This window comes from Hippopotamus amphibius, chromosome 10 (assembly GCF_030028045.1).
Source record: "Hippopotamus amphibius kiboko isolate mHipAmp2 chromosome 10, mHipAmp2.hap2, whole genome shotgun sequence".
Taxonomy (NCBI): domain Eukaryota; kingdom Metazoa; phylum Chordata; class Mammalia; order Artiodactyla; family Hippopotamidae; genus Hippopotamus; species Hippopotamus amphibius.
Window position 1 is genome coordinate 29,760,598 of NC_080195.1, and position 16,065 is coordinate 29,776,662.

Below are 16,065 nucleotides of genomic sequence, written 5' to 3' on the forward strand. Positions count from 1 at the left end.
GCACCGTTTGGGCTATGAGGGGGTAACCCTCTCTGTCTTCCAGGTGGCTTTTGTCCTAAATACTCCAGGGAACCATCTAAGTTATTCAGAGAATCCACTTCCCCGGAACATGCCCTAATGTGGTGCTTCAGCCCGGCCTCCCCCTAAGCCAGATGGGGGCCCCTCGTGAGTGAGTCAGGCCCGGCTGGCAGAAAAGCCCCTAGATTCTTGGCCTCGCTCACAAGCTCCTGCCAGTGGGAAGACGCACGCACTGTCGCTGCTAGCTCCCTCCCAAGGCTTTCCTGAAATTTTTTAATGATTTCAAATCAAAGGAAATGTAAACACTTCTCGTCCATTTTTCTAAATTTAGGAAAGGGACCAGATGAGACAGAATCGAACAAGTATTCACTGAATACTTACTATGTGCCAAGCAAGGACTAGATATGGTTTTATTTATTTATTTATTTATTTACTTTTAAAATATTTATTTATTTTAATTAATTAATTAATTAATTGGTCGCTCTGGCTCCTTAGTTGCAGCAGGTGGGCTCCTTTAGTTGTGGCAGGTGGGCTCCTTAGTTGTGGCATATGAACTCTCAAGTTGCAGCATGCATGTGGGATCTGGTTCCCTGACCAGGGATGGAACCCAGCTCCCCTGCATTGCGAGCATGAAGTCATAACCCCTGTGCCACCAGGAAAGCCCCAAGATTTTAAACTATAAAACTTCATTTCTTCCTCACTGTGAATTTCAAGGGGGTGGGAATTATTATTGCTCTTCAAGCAATGGGGAAACTGAGATGCAAAGAGCTTAAGTGCTTTGCCCAGGGATGTGCAGCGAGGAGGCAAGGATACCGGGTCTCCATCACCTGGGTGTTCGGATGCCAGAGGCCAGGGTGGGAGGAGGCAATAAGGGGGTGATCAAACCTGGCTCTACAGGACGCAAGCTCATTTTCTCCAGAGGGCATCCCTGTGCCACACAGAAACCACGTAGGTAAGGACAGATCTGAGGTGACTGGCAACGGGAGAGCCTCTGATTCTCAATTCCTTGGCTCGAGAGAAAGACCCTTGGAAGCAGCTCACGGATGTGTCCATCTCGGACACAGGATGGGGCATGATCCCGACAGGGGATAGAAGCGATGCTTGCCAAAGGACATCCCGAAACCACATTCTACATCTCATTACATCCCAAAGATACACGAGACGGATGCAGGCCAGTCACCGAGAAAGGTACACCTGACTAAGGACCTAAGTCCCATAGGAATGGCCAGAGTCATCAATGAATTTTTAGCATCCAACGAGAAAAGGTGGTATCACCTTGAGATGATGAAGCTTGTTTACAAAGGTAGCAGGCAGGCAGTGCCCACCACCGCTCGGCCACTCTGTCCCCTGAAAAGCCAGTGCATCTCCACGCGGGTGTGGTCTGGCTGCTGACTACGCTCTTTCAGCTCTAGCATGAATGCACTTCAAGCTAATCGGCAGCTTCCCTGAAAAAGTCTCTTCCTTTCCTCCCTCTTGGGCCTTGAGGCCCACATCTCTAAAACAAAAGATGTTCAGAAAACCCAGCCCAGGACTTCCCTGCTGGTGCAGTTGTTAAGAATCCACCTGCCAATGCAGGGGACACCGGTTCGATCCCTGGTCCGGGATGATCCCACATTCCTCGGAGCAACTAAGCCCGAGTGCCACAACTACTGAGCCTGCATGCTGCAACCACTGAAGCCCATGCCCCCAGAGCCTGTGCTCTGCAACAAGAGAAGCCACTGCAATGAGAAGCCCGTGCACTGCAATGAAGAGTAGTCCCGCTCACTGCAACTAGAGAAAGCCCACATGCAGCAACGAAGACACAACACATCCAGAAAATTAATTAATCAATTAAAAAAAAAAACAACCCAGCCCCTCAGCACCAGCTCTTGGAACGAGAAGGTAAGTGCGCACACATCCTGTTGCAGAAAACACAGTGACACGAACCACTAGTCCACACACTGGGACCTAGAGACTGCCACCTCCTCCTTCACCTCACCTTCTTCCCATTCTACTAATTAATGAATTCTTCAAGTCCCTTAGGACAGTCTCCTTCCTCCACTGCTTGACAGATGTGACCTGCAGCCCCGCAGGTGCACGCAGCAGCTGGCCCCCTCCGCCTCCTGGGACTGGCAGCCCAGCTCCCGCTCTGGGTGCCAAGGTCCTCACTGGGGAATGAGGGGATGAGGGGAGACAGGGGACACACGCCATCTCGCTTCCCCCACTTGTCGTCAGAGGGAGCTAAAATAGGTGCCTTGCCTACACCACAGGGGATTACGAGCCTCAAATGGGCAGCGTGGGTGAAAGTACCTGCTCTCTCCTCTCTAAAGCACTAATCAAATGTAAGGAATTATATATAAACATTGTGCTTTGAGTCACTTCTTGATAGCACTCTCAGGAGACTTCGGTAATTGGCAACCGGAGGACATGAACTTCCTGCCTTTACAAAGGCATTTCTCACCATCTATCTTTAAAACCTACGCGCTAGACCTAGCTGTCCCTTTCAGTGGCCCCTCGTGGCTATGCAGCACTTGAAATGTGGCCAGTGAGAGTTGGGATGTGCTAGAAATGAAAAATACATACAAGAATGTACAGTCTTTCAATGATTTTTTTATACTGGTTATATGTTCAAATGATAATGTTTCACATATATTGGGCTAAATCAAATATATTATAAAAATTGAAACAAATGACTTGAGGAAAATGAATTTCACCTGTTCCCTTTTACTTTATTTCAAACGTGGCTGCTAGAAAAATCTGAGATTCCATGTGGCCTGTGATACATTGTAGGGGACAGGACAGCTCTGGGCAACCTCCATGCCCTGCCAAGCATTTCTTCTTTGCCCTCCCTCCATCTTCAGTGGGCCACGCTCTCTCGTCCTCTGAGCCCCACCTCAAACAGCCACGTCTTCCGTAAATCTTTCTTGGGCCTTTTGAGGATCCTCTGAATTTTAAAAACGCCATAAGTTCTCAAGCTCCTTAAGAGCAGGGTCTATACCAGATTAACCTTTGCTAATGCCCGTAGCACCTAACATCTACCCAGCAGATGCGGGTGCACTGGGAACTGGACGAATGAATGAAACAAACAGAGGCCGATGGAAAAGAAACTGATAGAGCTATGCTTACAGAGGAGGGGTTGACAACACCAGAGAAAACCATCAAGCCCTCCTTGTTAGCCAGCCAAACTCAATTTCAAAGCATACCAACCCGGACATTTTCCAAACATCTTGATTCCTCAGACTTGAGGAACTAATGCCAAAACTTTAATCCCCTTAGACGGGAATAAGACTTCTTAACAGAAATGGTCACTTTTCCCAAAGGTGAGCGTTCCCTACTCAAGGTGGAGGATGGCAGGGCAAGTACTTAACAAACATTAGAGAAAAAAAAAGTATGTAGCTTGGCTTGCGAAATTTTAGTGGGTCCAAGGGAAATGCTAAGTTTAAAGTTTTGAGTCCCTGTAAAAAAGGGCCTAAATGTCCTTGGGAGTGAGTGAGGTATGTAAAAACTGAGTAATAATGAAAGAAACCCTAACTGATCCACCATAATCTAGGCAGCCTTGCTGCTGAAGACAGGATGTGCTCGTGGACCACCATATGCTTGGAGGTGTTCGCCCAGGTGAGGGCTATTTACCTTGACCCAAACATGACTTCTTTAATTGCAAGTGGAATGGTGATGAGGAGAGAATTTCGAAGGGAGATGCAGCCTTAGGGGGAAAAGCAACTATCCTAGCCCCAGCCTGGTTTTTAATCCTCTCTGGAAACCCCAGAATCTTCTGCATCCAGTCTGCATCCAGTCCTGGTCACTCAGAGCATTTACAAAGCTCTTGGGATGACACGTGCAAGACACATTTCCCAAGAGGAAATTAAACTCCTCTCAAGTGATGTGAGACCTTTTCAAAACAAGATGTTTGAATCACTTCTCTCTGCTTCCTTTTCCTCCAACAGCAACAGGCTCAAACTTTCCTAGGATGTTCTTAACTAACAGCCATTTTGATGAGAGAGATTAAAAAACGGAGGCCTGAAGGAAGCATTCCAGAGGCTATGAAAAGCCCAAGCTCACAGGAGCCAATCTCCTATTTTAGGAGTCTTGTTTCAGGTCAACACCCAAAAGCAAACAAAAAAGCAGACAACTAAAATCAAAATCTCATAGACTTTCCTTGGTCTCATGGCTGGAGTCTAGCTACTCGATGCTCAACTCCATCCTCCTGGCCTCTGGAGTCCACCAGGAACAAAGCTGGGCCAGGCCTAGGGGTACCTGGAGATGCTCTGAGGCTCTCCCTCAAGGGCTGGAGCCACAGCATCTGCCACACTCCTTCTCCATGTTTTCCCATGCTTCTGCTTCACTTGCTATTCTAAGGGTGCCTAGCGGAACTTTCTCACATCCTCTGTGGCCAGGAGCCAAGGAAAAGAAGTACCCAAGACTGAGCCAAAGGAAATAGTGCCCACTCTGGCCCAAGTCCCACTTGTGAAAAATGCCTCCAAAATGCGCATTTCTACGGGCATAGTCAAAGCAGACAGTGAGAGCACACTGTCCAACTGGCTCTCCACCCGGATGGCCCTCATTAAAAAGCTGACACTCAGCTATGACTAAGAATAAATGCAACAGATATTTCAAGGAGCTCGTCACTGATGCAGTACACAACCATCCCAGCTGGAGCCAAGCCCCCGGTAGCCTCCTGGTCCTCAAACACCCTGTGCTCCTCTGCTCCTCCGGGGGTCAGCGGCAGCCCTGGAGCTTCTCCCAACCAACTGGGGGGAAACATGTAAACAAGTCATTGGAGGCAGGACAGATGGTCAGTAAGGTCGCTGGGTCCTCCGCAAGGGCTCTCCCTCGGTCACTCGGAAGGGCGATGACCCAGGCTTGGGGGTAATTAGCCAGACAGAGGCACGTCCCACGGGGGCCTGCTACTTAGCTTTTAAACAAGCGTCAGAGAGGGAACCAGAAGCCCCGGCCAATGGGGGAAAATGGCCACTTTCTGCTCAACTGTCTCAGGGCTAAGGTTCTACAATTTAGATGGTATTCCAAAAAAAGCGCTGGGCCGGAGGTGCAGAGGGCAGGGCACATCTGCGGAGGAAACAGTCACCTTAATTACCATGTCTAGAGAAAGTGCGATTTCATTACAACCTCCAAACTACCGCCCAAAGGAGGAAACCAGAGAAGTGTTTTCAATTTGAAAGAGGCTGGAGAGGAGAGGGTGAGAGACCAACTCTCTCCACCCTTCCGCAACTCTGGAACCAGAAAGGGCTTTCCTACCTCAAAGGGTAGAACCAAAAAACCCCCTCCAACAATCCAATCCCTTTCAAACCTGCAGCCGGTACAGACTTGGTAAAACGCCCTCCTTTAGTCTCCGGGAGCTGCCGCCCAAAGAACTCCTTAAAAACACACAGGGAGCGACAGCCCGCGGCCCCCCTCCCACTCCCGGGCCGCTGCGCCCCGGGATCGCTCCAGGGAGGGTGGAAACGGGACGCGTGACGCCACCGCCGGGCGGCCCGAGACCGGGCGGCGGGTTCCAGACAGGGTCAGACGCTCCCGCTGCTCTAGCTGTAACTGAAGGGAGGTGAATGTATTGCTTCGGTTCCAGAAACTTCCGTCAGGGCCAGTTCTGGATCAGACCGATGGCCTGATGAGATGTGCGCCCCCTAAAACCTTGGCCCCCTCTCCTACGACGCCTCTTTTACCCACGAGCCAGAAAGCATCATCACCATCAGATCCTAAATAACTTGGCATCCAGGGTAACTTTTCTCCCCAAATCTCAACGCTTCATCCCCAAGTCTTAAATTTTAAAGAGCGAGGTGGTAAGGACAAGTTGAAGAATCCCACTTTTAATCGGGGGGAGGGCGGAGGGAGGAAGAGATGTTTGTGTGGCTGCGGTGTACCCGTGTGGGGTGAAACGGAACCAGATGCGGCGGCTACATCTGGAAAATGGGGGGGACGTGGTAGTGGTGGGGGGGGTGGGGGGAGAAGACAGCACAGAAACTTTGAAAAGGGCTAAAGCTTTCTGGGCCCAGAAAGGAGAAGTAGGCTTCACCGCTCCCCAACCCCCTCCAAAGGCGTCTGACTGCCTTCACAGGCAGTGGGTTAAATGAACTCCACCTACAACGTCAATAAATTCCTCTGCGAGCGAGGGTTCGAGCCCCTCTTCTCCTAACCCCAAAGATAACGGGAAAGCGGAGCGGGGACAGAGGGTTCTGGGCCCGAGAAGCAACATGTATCGCAGCCGAGTGAACCTCACGGGACAAAACCCTCATCCCTTCCCCCACCTCCTAGAACCAGATTGGAACTGAACATTCCCCTCCCCCCCGACCCCATAATGGGGCTTGACATCACCCGCTGGGCGCCCTCCCCTTCCCCAAACTTCCGACCCTTTCAGAGATGGACTAAGTCGAAGATAAGCGCCTCTGGAAACGGGAATTCCTTTCGCGCTCTCCGCTAAAGCAGATTCAGCCATTTGGTGACGACACCCCCTTAAAACCTATTCGAGGAGAAGCTGACCTACCCCTCCACTTCCTTCCCCCTTCGGGCCCGCAGCCGCCCACCCACCCGCAACCGCGACCCCAGACGTTCCCGGAGGTGGAAAAGGACTTAGAAAGACCCCGGATTTTTAGCGTTCCACCCAAAGCTACCTGCCGGATTGGGTTGGGGTGAGTCCCCACGGGTGGACCGAAGGGAGATGGAGTGGAATGCGGCGCGCGCGCGCACACACACACACACACACACACCCGCACACACACACCCACCCCACCTCGCTGCCCACTCCCGCCCGCCTCCCCAGTCCCAGGAAGCCGAGGGCCGCCGCCGCCGCGGCCCGGGCCCTGTCCCTCCCCGGACTCACTGCGGAGCCGCCGCCGCCTCGCCAGCTCCCCAGCTCCCCAGCGCGAGTTGGCGGAAAAGTTGGGCGGCGGGCGGAGCGGCGGGACGGGCGCGGGGAGGGGGCGCAGAAGGCGACGCGAGCGGAGGGAAGGGAGGGGAGACAAAAGGGGGGCGCCGAGAGCTGGGGAGGGAGCCGGGGGTGGAGGGGGGCGGGTAACGAGTGGAGGGAGGCGCCGGACCCGACTGGGCTGCGGCGGGGAGAGCGCGCAGCCGGGAGGCTCCAGCGCCGGGGGCCGCCCGGGACGCCGAGCCCGCCCCGAATCCGGGGGCGCCGCGGCTCTTACCTCACTCGGCGCTGCGGTTCCGCCTCTGGAGAGTCCGCCGTGGCTCGTACGGGCGAGCAGGCGCCCGCGTCCCCGGCTCCGGCCCGCCGCCCCCGGGCTCCGCTCGGGTCCTGGCGGGGCTGCGCGAGCCCCGCGGCCGGCGCTCGACTCCCGGTGGCGCTCGGGGCTCGGCGCCTCCAGCCCGGGCGGGAACAATAGAGCCGAGGCTGGTGCCCCGGAGGCGGGGCGGGGGAGGGCTCCCGTCCGCCGCCCGGGGTCTCCAGACCCCGTGGCCCCCCTCTCCAGCACCGGGCGGCGGCCCTCACGCTTCTGGAAGCCCGGGCTCCATCGCCCTGCGGGGGCCCCGGCGCCGCGGCGTGCCCGACTGCCGCACTGGTCCCCTGCGCCCCGCGGGGCGCCCCTCGGACCGGAGAAAAGTCCTCGGGCTCCGCCGCTCTTCCAGCGGCGGCGCGCGCTCGCGGCCGAGGAAGGCGAGGTCGCCGCAATGCGCTAAGCAGAGTCTCGGTCCTGTCCGGACGTCGCCGCCCAGCTCCGGGCACAGCCCGGGCTCCTCCGCGCGCTGCGGCTGGACCAGAGTTCGGGTTCTCGCTCGCCGCCGCCGAGGCCGCCGCACCAGTGCCCGCAGGAGCGCTTCTAGCGCTGTGCGCCTGCGAGGCGCGAGGACTCGCTCTCTCACTCCCACCCCGCGCTGGTCCCACCTCCTCCTCCTCCTCCCCCTGCAGCTGCCTGCTGGGCCTTGTAGTTCCTGAGCCCCGGCCCCCGAGAAGGGGGAGCGGGCTGAGCCGCCCGGCGCTCCGCTGCTCCTTTCCTGAGCTCTGGCCTCCTTTGGCGCGCGCGCCCCTGCATCTGAGCACCGCCAGCAGGGCGCCCGAATTTCGGGCCGTGGACAGATGAGCAGCTGGGGGGATGAGGTGCGGAGACGCTGTAGCCCTGAGGTCGCACATAGTAGCACGGGCTTTGGAGTCCGACTGTGTGCCTTAGGGAAACGATGTTCTCGCTCTACATCTCAGTTTTCTCATCTGTAAAACGGGGATAACACTACTTTCCATAAAGAGTTGAAGATTCAGTGAGGGCCTGGCACTCAGTAAATCGAAGCTGCTTTTATTCATGAGAGGATCGACTCCCTCCTCGGACCCTTCTCTTCCATTTCATTTTCCCCAGCCACATAGCCTAGGGAGCTGGGTCCAGGGAGCTGGGTTTTGTAAATTCTACATCACCGTTCTTGGCCTCCAGAAGTCTTCAGCCTGCAGCGAAAGTTTAGGAAGCAAAGAGTGAGTGAGAGGAGTTGGAGGATGTTGTTGGTTTGGAAATTAATCAGTGCCCAGCCAGCACACACTCCAGTACTCTATGGAAGCCAGAGGAAAGTGACGAAAACACCCTTTCCCCTGGGTCCTTCCACAGAGTGGTATAATCTAGTGGTTCCCTAATCCAAATGGACATCAGTCCTCTGGAGAATTTCTGAAAAATACAAATTCCTGGACCTGTTCAGACCTGAGGAATCAGGCTGTCCCAAGAAGGAGCAAAGGGTTTGTATTTTTCTACCACTCCCATGGTGTCAGGTAGGGGACCACCAGCAGGGTGAGAAGTATGCCACCCTAGGTATGAAAGATAGCTCCATTCTGGCCCCCTACTTATGAAATGTTTGATTTTGAACAAGTCATGCATCTGAAAGAAATCAAGATCTGTTTACATACTTTCCCCTGATTGGCTGGGACTCCCTCTTAAGGTTGTTACCAGAATCAAATAAAATAATGATGTCAGTGCACTCAAACTGTTACTTTTTTAAAAAAATTAACTTATTTATTTTCATTTTTGGCTGCATTGGGCCTTCATTGCTGCGTGTGGACTTTCTCTAGTTGTGGCCAGCGGGGGCTGCTCTTCGTTGATGTGCATGGGCTTCTCAGTATGGTGGCTTCTCTTGTTGCGGAGCATGGGCTCTAGGTGTATGGGTTTCAGTAGCTGTGGCACATGGGCTCAGTAGTTGTGGCACACAGGCTTAGTTGCTCTGCACAGCATGTGGAATCTTCCTGGACCAGGGCTCAAACCCATGTCCTCTGCCTTGGCAGGCAGATTCTTAACCACTGCAGCACCAGGGAAGTCCCAAAGTGTTACTTTTGATATAAAGTTACTATGTAAGTTAATGGTAGGGCCTCTTCCCTCATCCTCACCTCACTGAAACCACAAGGTTGGGAAGCTCAAAAACTAAATAAAATAATCCGCTCCCCACCCCATTTAAGAAAAGGGTCTCCAAGTTATTTTTCTTTCTCTCTTTTCTTTCTTTTTTTTTGTTTTTTGTTTTCCTTTCCTTTCCTCCCTCCCTCCCTCCCTCCCTCCCTTCCTTCCTTCCTTCCTTTCTTCCTTCCTTCCTTTGTTTCATTCTGCCTCTCTGCACAGTGTTGGTTCTTAGTTCTCCAACCAGGGATTCGAACCCCGACCCTAGCGGTGAAAGTCCTAACCACTGGACCGCCAGGGAATTCCCTCCAAGTTATTTCTTTAAAACAATGGGCTTCCTAGGTGGCGCAGTGGTTAAGAATCTGCCCGCCAATGCAGGGGACATGGGTTTGAGCCAGGCTCTGGAAAGATTCCACATGCGGCGGAGCAACTAAGCCTGTGCGACACAGCTATTGAGCCTGTGCTTTAGAGCCTGTGAACCACAACTATTGAGCCTGTGTTCTACAACTACTGAAGCCCACTCACCAAGAGCCCATGCTCTGCAGCAAGAAAAACCACCCCAATGAGGAGCCTGCACAGCACAACGAAGAGTAGCCCCACTCACCGCAACTAAAGAAAGCCCGCACACACACACACACACACAAAATATTTATTTGAAATTTTGGCTGCGTTGGGTCTCTGTTGCTGCACATGGGCTTTCTGTAGTTGTGGCGAGTAGGGGCTACTCTTCATTGCAGTGCACCGGTTTCTCATTGAGGTGGCTTCTCTTGTTGTGGAGCATGGGCTCTAGGTGTGTGGGCTTCAGTAGTTGCGGCACGTGGGCATAGTTGCTCTGCGGCATGTGGGATCTTCCTGGCCCAGGGATCAAACCTGTATTCCCTGCATTTACAGGCGGATTCTTAACCACCACGCCACCAGGGAAGCCCCAAGTTATTTCTTCATCGGACCAGCAGGGAAAAGAATAGTGATCACTGTGCTGTCGTTCACAAAGTAGGGGCTCAATAAGTGTTTACTGACGGATTGACCGAGGAGTAAATAAATAAGTATTTATGCAAGTGAAAAAATTGTAAACTAAATAAAAAGCCGGAACTCATGTATTTGTGGAGTAAATAGACTTCAGTCATTGTTTAAAGGGTTACTCCCCCTAGAAGTCTCTTTGTGCACCCTTCAACCCTCCTTCTCCCGGTCAGGCTCTATCCTCCCACGTAAGCTGCTGGTGCGTTAGGTCTCCTTCCTTTTAAATCATACTCATTCCAGGCCTGTAAGAAGGCTAAACTCACACCCCTGCCCCCTGGGAGGGGCCTTCCCAGCCAATCCCAGCTCTGTCAGTCCCCGAAACCCCTACTGACCTTCTGGCATACCCTGTTGATTTGACATTTCACATACTTTCTCAGTTGTCTTTCTTACTTTGTCTCTAACCAGCTCCTAAACTGTACTACGGCCTGCATCCCACCCATGTACGTGACCTAGCTCAGGACTCCCCTCAGGAGGTGTTTCGTTATGTTGCTGACGGACTTGATTATAAACCTGGGCGACCAAACGAGGAAATACGGCTTGAGGGAATATGATTGGGAAGACAGATGACCCGGCATTTAACACCCGGCCACCGTTTTCCCACTTCGTTACCGAGAGAGAACAGTTCACACTTCCTCTCTCTGATTCTTTGAAAGCAGGTGTTTTTTCATCCAACCCTTTTGCCTTCTGATTTGGAAGCACTTGATGAGCGTCTTGAACCCCAGAGAGGAGGCTGAAGGGCGTGTCCTTGATTTGAACAGAAAGAAAATGATCGCGACGCCTGTCTGGCGTTGGGCAGCGTTGACCTGGTACTGAACTGCTGCTGAACGCATTTCTCTGTAGATGAAGCAAGAAACCAAAATGAAAGCAAGTGGTCAACTTGATAGCTCTCCCTCCGCCAGTTCTCAGGGAAACGGCCAAAGACAGCTCAACGGGGAAGGTGAGAAACCCAGGGAACGAAAGGACAGACAGTCCACAGACCACAGACGGGGCTCTTGAATAACGGAGGCTTCTCTCCTCGCAGCCCAGCTCCCCTTCGGTGCGGCTGCTCCGCCTCCTCTTCCTAAAATGCAGACCCTCTGCTTCAGGATGGGCCCCAGGCCATTGGAGGGAGAGCCTCCCCAGGGCAGCCCCGAGCTGCACCAGCCGAAGGGGTCCAACGGCTGCTCTGCTGCCCCCCTCCTGCTCTGAGAACTCGGGGCACCTTGCCTCCCCGCACAGCAATGTAATCTTCCCTCTGAGACAACAAAGAGCTGGCGGGGGGGGGGGGGGGGGGCGGTCAGGGAGGATTTGTAGGCCCCTTGTCCTGCCAGCTAGCTGTCTGAAGGCAGGCAGGGGGCAAAGGACCTGATAACCAGCTGGGGGCCCGTTGCCTCCTGCATCTGTGGGAGGAGGGGAGCCGTGCTGAATGAAGCCGAGGGAAACGGAGCTCTCCCCAAAGCCCGATCTGGTGTCTTTGTTTGGGAACACTGCAGAAAATCCCTTCCCTCTTCCTCCAGTGTCCTCAGACGTCTTCCACAGAGAAGGCCCCCCCTCCGCTCCCCAGGGCTCCCCTGCTCCCTCCGAGTTTAGTTATTTCAGGGCTCAGATCTTCCCACCAGGGATGAGCACCCCCACTCCCCTGGCTTGGTCCTGCGGAGTTCACACCTCTCTGTTATGCAAGAAGTGGGAGGAGGTTAGCAGTGTCTACACCCACCGGGGCAGAGTGGGCCAGAGAGCTGCTCCAGGCGGCTTTGCGAGTCCCTCAGAATGAGGGGACTGGCAGAGGCTCAGCTCTGCAGGCTGGCTGCAGGGGGGAGGGACCTGTCTGGGTTTCTCTCTCCACACTGGAGGTTCCCAGGTCCCTGGGAGCGGGTGGGCGGCCCAGCCTTTTGCCCCAGGCCCCTGGAGTTAGGGAGCAGAAGCCAGTTCCCATCTGGCTACCATTTGGTGACCCCTGGTTGGTCTCAGCACAGCTTCAGCATATCAGGGAAGGGAGGGTCTTGTTTGGCTTGGTGTTTCTGTAAATAACCTCTCACTCTCTCCGACCAGCTGGGAGTGGGAAAGAGAACCCTCAGTGGTGGCAGTTCTGCTTCTCTGGCCCTAGTGCCACATTCATTCATTGAGCACTGGGGTAGGGGGTGGGAGGTGGCCTCATGTACCAGGCACTGTGCCAGGCTCAGTGGACCCGAAGAATGAAGGAGATGAGGGTGCAGCTTCTAGGAGCTGACAGTCTTGTTGGGGAGACCAGGGGCACCTGCAGGATGTTTGGGGAGGAGACGAAAGGAGACAGCTCAGGGGAAGTGGTGCCTGAATCTTGAAAACTGACAGCAAGTGAAACTCATAAGCTTATGCAGGATGACTGAGGAAGGCAAGACTGGAGAGGACGTGCAGGCATGTCGAAGCTTCTGTATTATCTTGCCCTGGAGAGATGAACTCAGTACCCCGTACAGAGCAAGTGCTCAGTAAATGGTAACCTTGTTCTTATATTTTAGCCCAGGAATGCCTCTTTCAGAGCCTTTTTTCTCCAGGTATCTTTGTGGTGATACCATCCAATCACCACCACCCTCGGATTCTCTGTCCCCCAAGATCTGCAGTAAAGGATAGATTTTTCCCACTAATTCCCCCTTTCTGGCTGACCCCATCGATAAGCAGCCCCTTTTGTTATAGATCTAATTCTGAAACAAGAGGAAAACAAGAAGAACACACATAGAGAAACTAACAAGGCTTATAAAACCTCTACAATCCTAACAGCTATGGTCCCTGGTCTAGGTTTCAGACCTCCTTCTGGATGCTCCTGGCAAACCTTTTGTCCTCTGCTTTTCTTCAAAGCACGCTAAACTCTCCCCTCTTTCTGACCCCAACCTACAAACCCTCTCCCAGTCAAAGCTGCCAATCCAAACCACCGTGCTGGGGCCTGGAGAGGTGATAGAGAGGCAGTGGCCGAACAGTGGACATTTGCATTTCTGAGGACTCCTCAGGAGTAGAGAACCCAGTTCCTGAGGTTTCTGCCCTGCCCAGGGACAAAGATCAAAGTTGCAGGGTTAGACTGGGATGCTTGAGGATTCAACTTTGAAGTGGATTCCACCCAAGGATATGCTAACAAAGTTGCAGGTGACTTCTGGGTTGTTAAGAACTTTTGGCAATATCGGGATGGGTGGGGTCAGAGAAGAAGAGAATTTAAAAATAAACTGTGTTAGGTTAGGAAAGATAGACATGCATTTTAAAAGACGGGAAGATAAATGTGTCGGTGAGGGTGTGGGAAAACCGGCACTCCAAACCCTTGTTGGTGGGAGTGCTGATTGGGTAACCTCCTTGGGGACCACGTCATAATATTTATTAACACTTAAAAGGTACATATCTCACATACTCTTTGACCCAACAATTCTTCTAGGAATTTAATACACAGATGTCCTTGCATATGTATAGATAGACTGTGTATATAATATATATGATAATCATTGCAGCATTGTGGCTGCAAAACACTGAAAACAATGTACTGACTGGTCCACAGGGGACTTGGTGAAATGGTATGTCTGTAAATGCAAAATTGTGCACCTATTAAAAGGAATAAGATGGATCTATATGGAAGGGAAAGAGCAAGAGGCTTTGTACTGTATATATAACAGATCATTTGTGTTAAAAAAAAAAAAAGAACCAGGGGCACACACACCCTTAGACATACAGATACTTACATACATGTATATTGATCTATATGTAAATTACCTGGAAAGAAACTCACACACACAACAGGTGAATTGAATGTCTGGGGGGCAGGGGTGGGAAGAGAACTTTGAAACTATCCTCTTTGGCATTATTTAAAAATTTCATCCTGTGCCTATATTTTTTCCCTCTGTTTGAATACCATTATCCTGTTTAAAACAAAACAAAGGTCTATTAACTAAACTGTTATAGTGGTTTTCTTTGAGATGTGATTATGGGAGGCTTACACTTTTTTTTTAAAACACTTTTGCATCGTTTGAGGTTTTGGGAAGCATTGTGTTTACAGGGTGGTCTGTACGGTTGAGCAGGTTGCATCCTGGATGTGTGTTTCAGGGGCTGAAATTCTGTGCACTGCTGCCCTTACATCTGCCCAGAGGAAGCGACACCTTCTTCTACCCCGACCATGTACTACTTTCATGATCAGCAAAATGATAATAATAATTATAATAATAGCACATGTGGAAAAAGCAAACGTACGCTAAGTGCTATGATTTTATCTTTAGGTTAAGACGAATGTTCATGAAGACACATCCTGCCCACGCAAGTCCATTTGGACAGCATTTAAGCGGCCACTCTCAGGCCTTCACAGATGCACCTAATCCCTCATGCACAGTGACCACAACCCCAGCCACTCTGCACAATGGCCCCTCATCTGAAGAGAGAGGGGGGCAACACGAAAGCTGATTTCTGATATTGCAGACTGGATTCAGAAAGGGGCGCAGAGCCCTCTGATCATGAGTCTTTCCTGAAACCTGCTCTCCTCCACACCAGCCAGTACAGGGCCCTCGGGAGTCCTGCCTGAGTCAGAAGCTGGGCCCTTTCCCACAGTATCCTGCACCCCACTCGTGGCTTTGATCAGTAGCCGAAGAGGGTGTCAGCTGAGTGAACTGGGGTGGATTACTGAGACCTAACTAGGAAGCAATACAGATGGGTATTCAGTCTTCCAGGAAGGTTCTCACCAAGGCTAGGCAGAGGCTAATAATTCACTGTCTTATTCCTAAAGCCACTTGTTTGACTCCAGTAGGTTTCCAGGCATGTGAGCTTATTTTCTAAGAAGTGCATAGAAAATGCAAATAGCAGTGTTAGGTTTACTCTCTCTGTTCAAGCCTTTTAAAAAAAATGTTTTGTTTGACGTCCCCAATAGCTAATAGTTAACGAATGCTTGCCACACAGTCACCTTGCTACATGCTTTTACATTTGCTGAGTGAGGTCATCGCATTTAAACCTCATGACAATGAGAGAGGCATGACTCCCATTTCACAGGTGAGAAAACTGAGGCTTGGGGAAGAGAACTCCACCCACAAGTGGTGAGATCAGGAAGCGAGGTTGCACATCCAGACAGTCTGACTCCAGAGCCTTGACTGCCAGCCATTTCACCCGGGGAAAAGAAGCTGCTCTTGATTTAGCAGTGTCTGCAGAAGGGAATTTAAAACTGCTCTTTCTTTAAAAACTCAATTATTAAAAAAAAAAAAAGTTTAAACCACACCAAACAGAATCATCACAGTTTGAGTGTGTATTTTAAAGAGAACTTGTTACTAATCTGCTTGAATCAATACCAATGCTATTTTTTCTAAAATAGTTCTGCCTTGTGGAATCTTGTGAGTGTGCGAGCGAACTTGGGTGTGTGTGGGGGTGTGTGTGTGTGTCTGGGGTAGGGAGTGGGGTGGCAGGAGAGAAAAGAGCTGAAATCTGGCATCTGTGGGCCCAAGTCTCAGTGTCACTTAGGGGTGTTTCAGAATCACTCTGCTCAAGTTCAGCTGGTCCTGTCAGAGAGGTTGTTCAGGAATTATGCCGTAAAGCCGAAGCAGGGGCTGGCAAAAATATGGAAGGCATTTTTAAGGAGACTCAACCAGCCAGTGCAGAAACTGTATTTTAAGTAACCATATCTCTGTTATGAATAGGCCCACAGAGAATTGAGATGGAAAGAATCTCTCAAATCAAATGTGCTTTCTGCTAGGTATGTTTCAAGTTTATTTTTCATTTTACTCTTTTTCCATGCCCCCACCCCTTCCCACTTATAATTCCA

At 51.7% G+C, this 16,065-nt stretch overlaps 1 protein-coding gene across 8 annotated transcripts in view; it reads right to left on the reverse strand.

The window, feature by feature from the left end:
* The window catches only part of FGFR1 (fibroblast growth factor receptor 1), a 49,180-nt gene extending 41,404 nt beyond the window's left edge, over positions 1-7,776 (reverse strand). For 7 of the 8 annotated variants that reach the window (XM_057696903.1, XM_057696902.1, XM_057696901.1 and 4 more), the window contains exon 1: positions 7,152-7,776. The gene's annotated coding sequence lies outside the window, so the exon portion shown is untranslated. Of the gene's footprint in view, positions 1-6,829; positions 6,870-7,151 lie in introns of those variants that run through there. The other variant, XM_057696900.1, reaches the window with a different exon arrangement.
* Between the last annotated feature and the right edge of the window lie 8,289 nt (positions 7,777-16,065).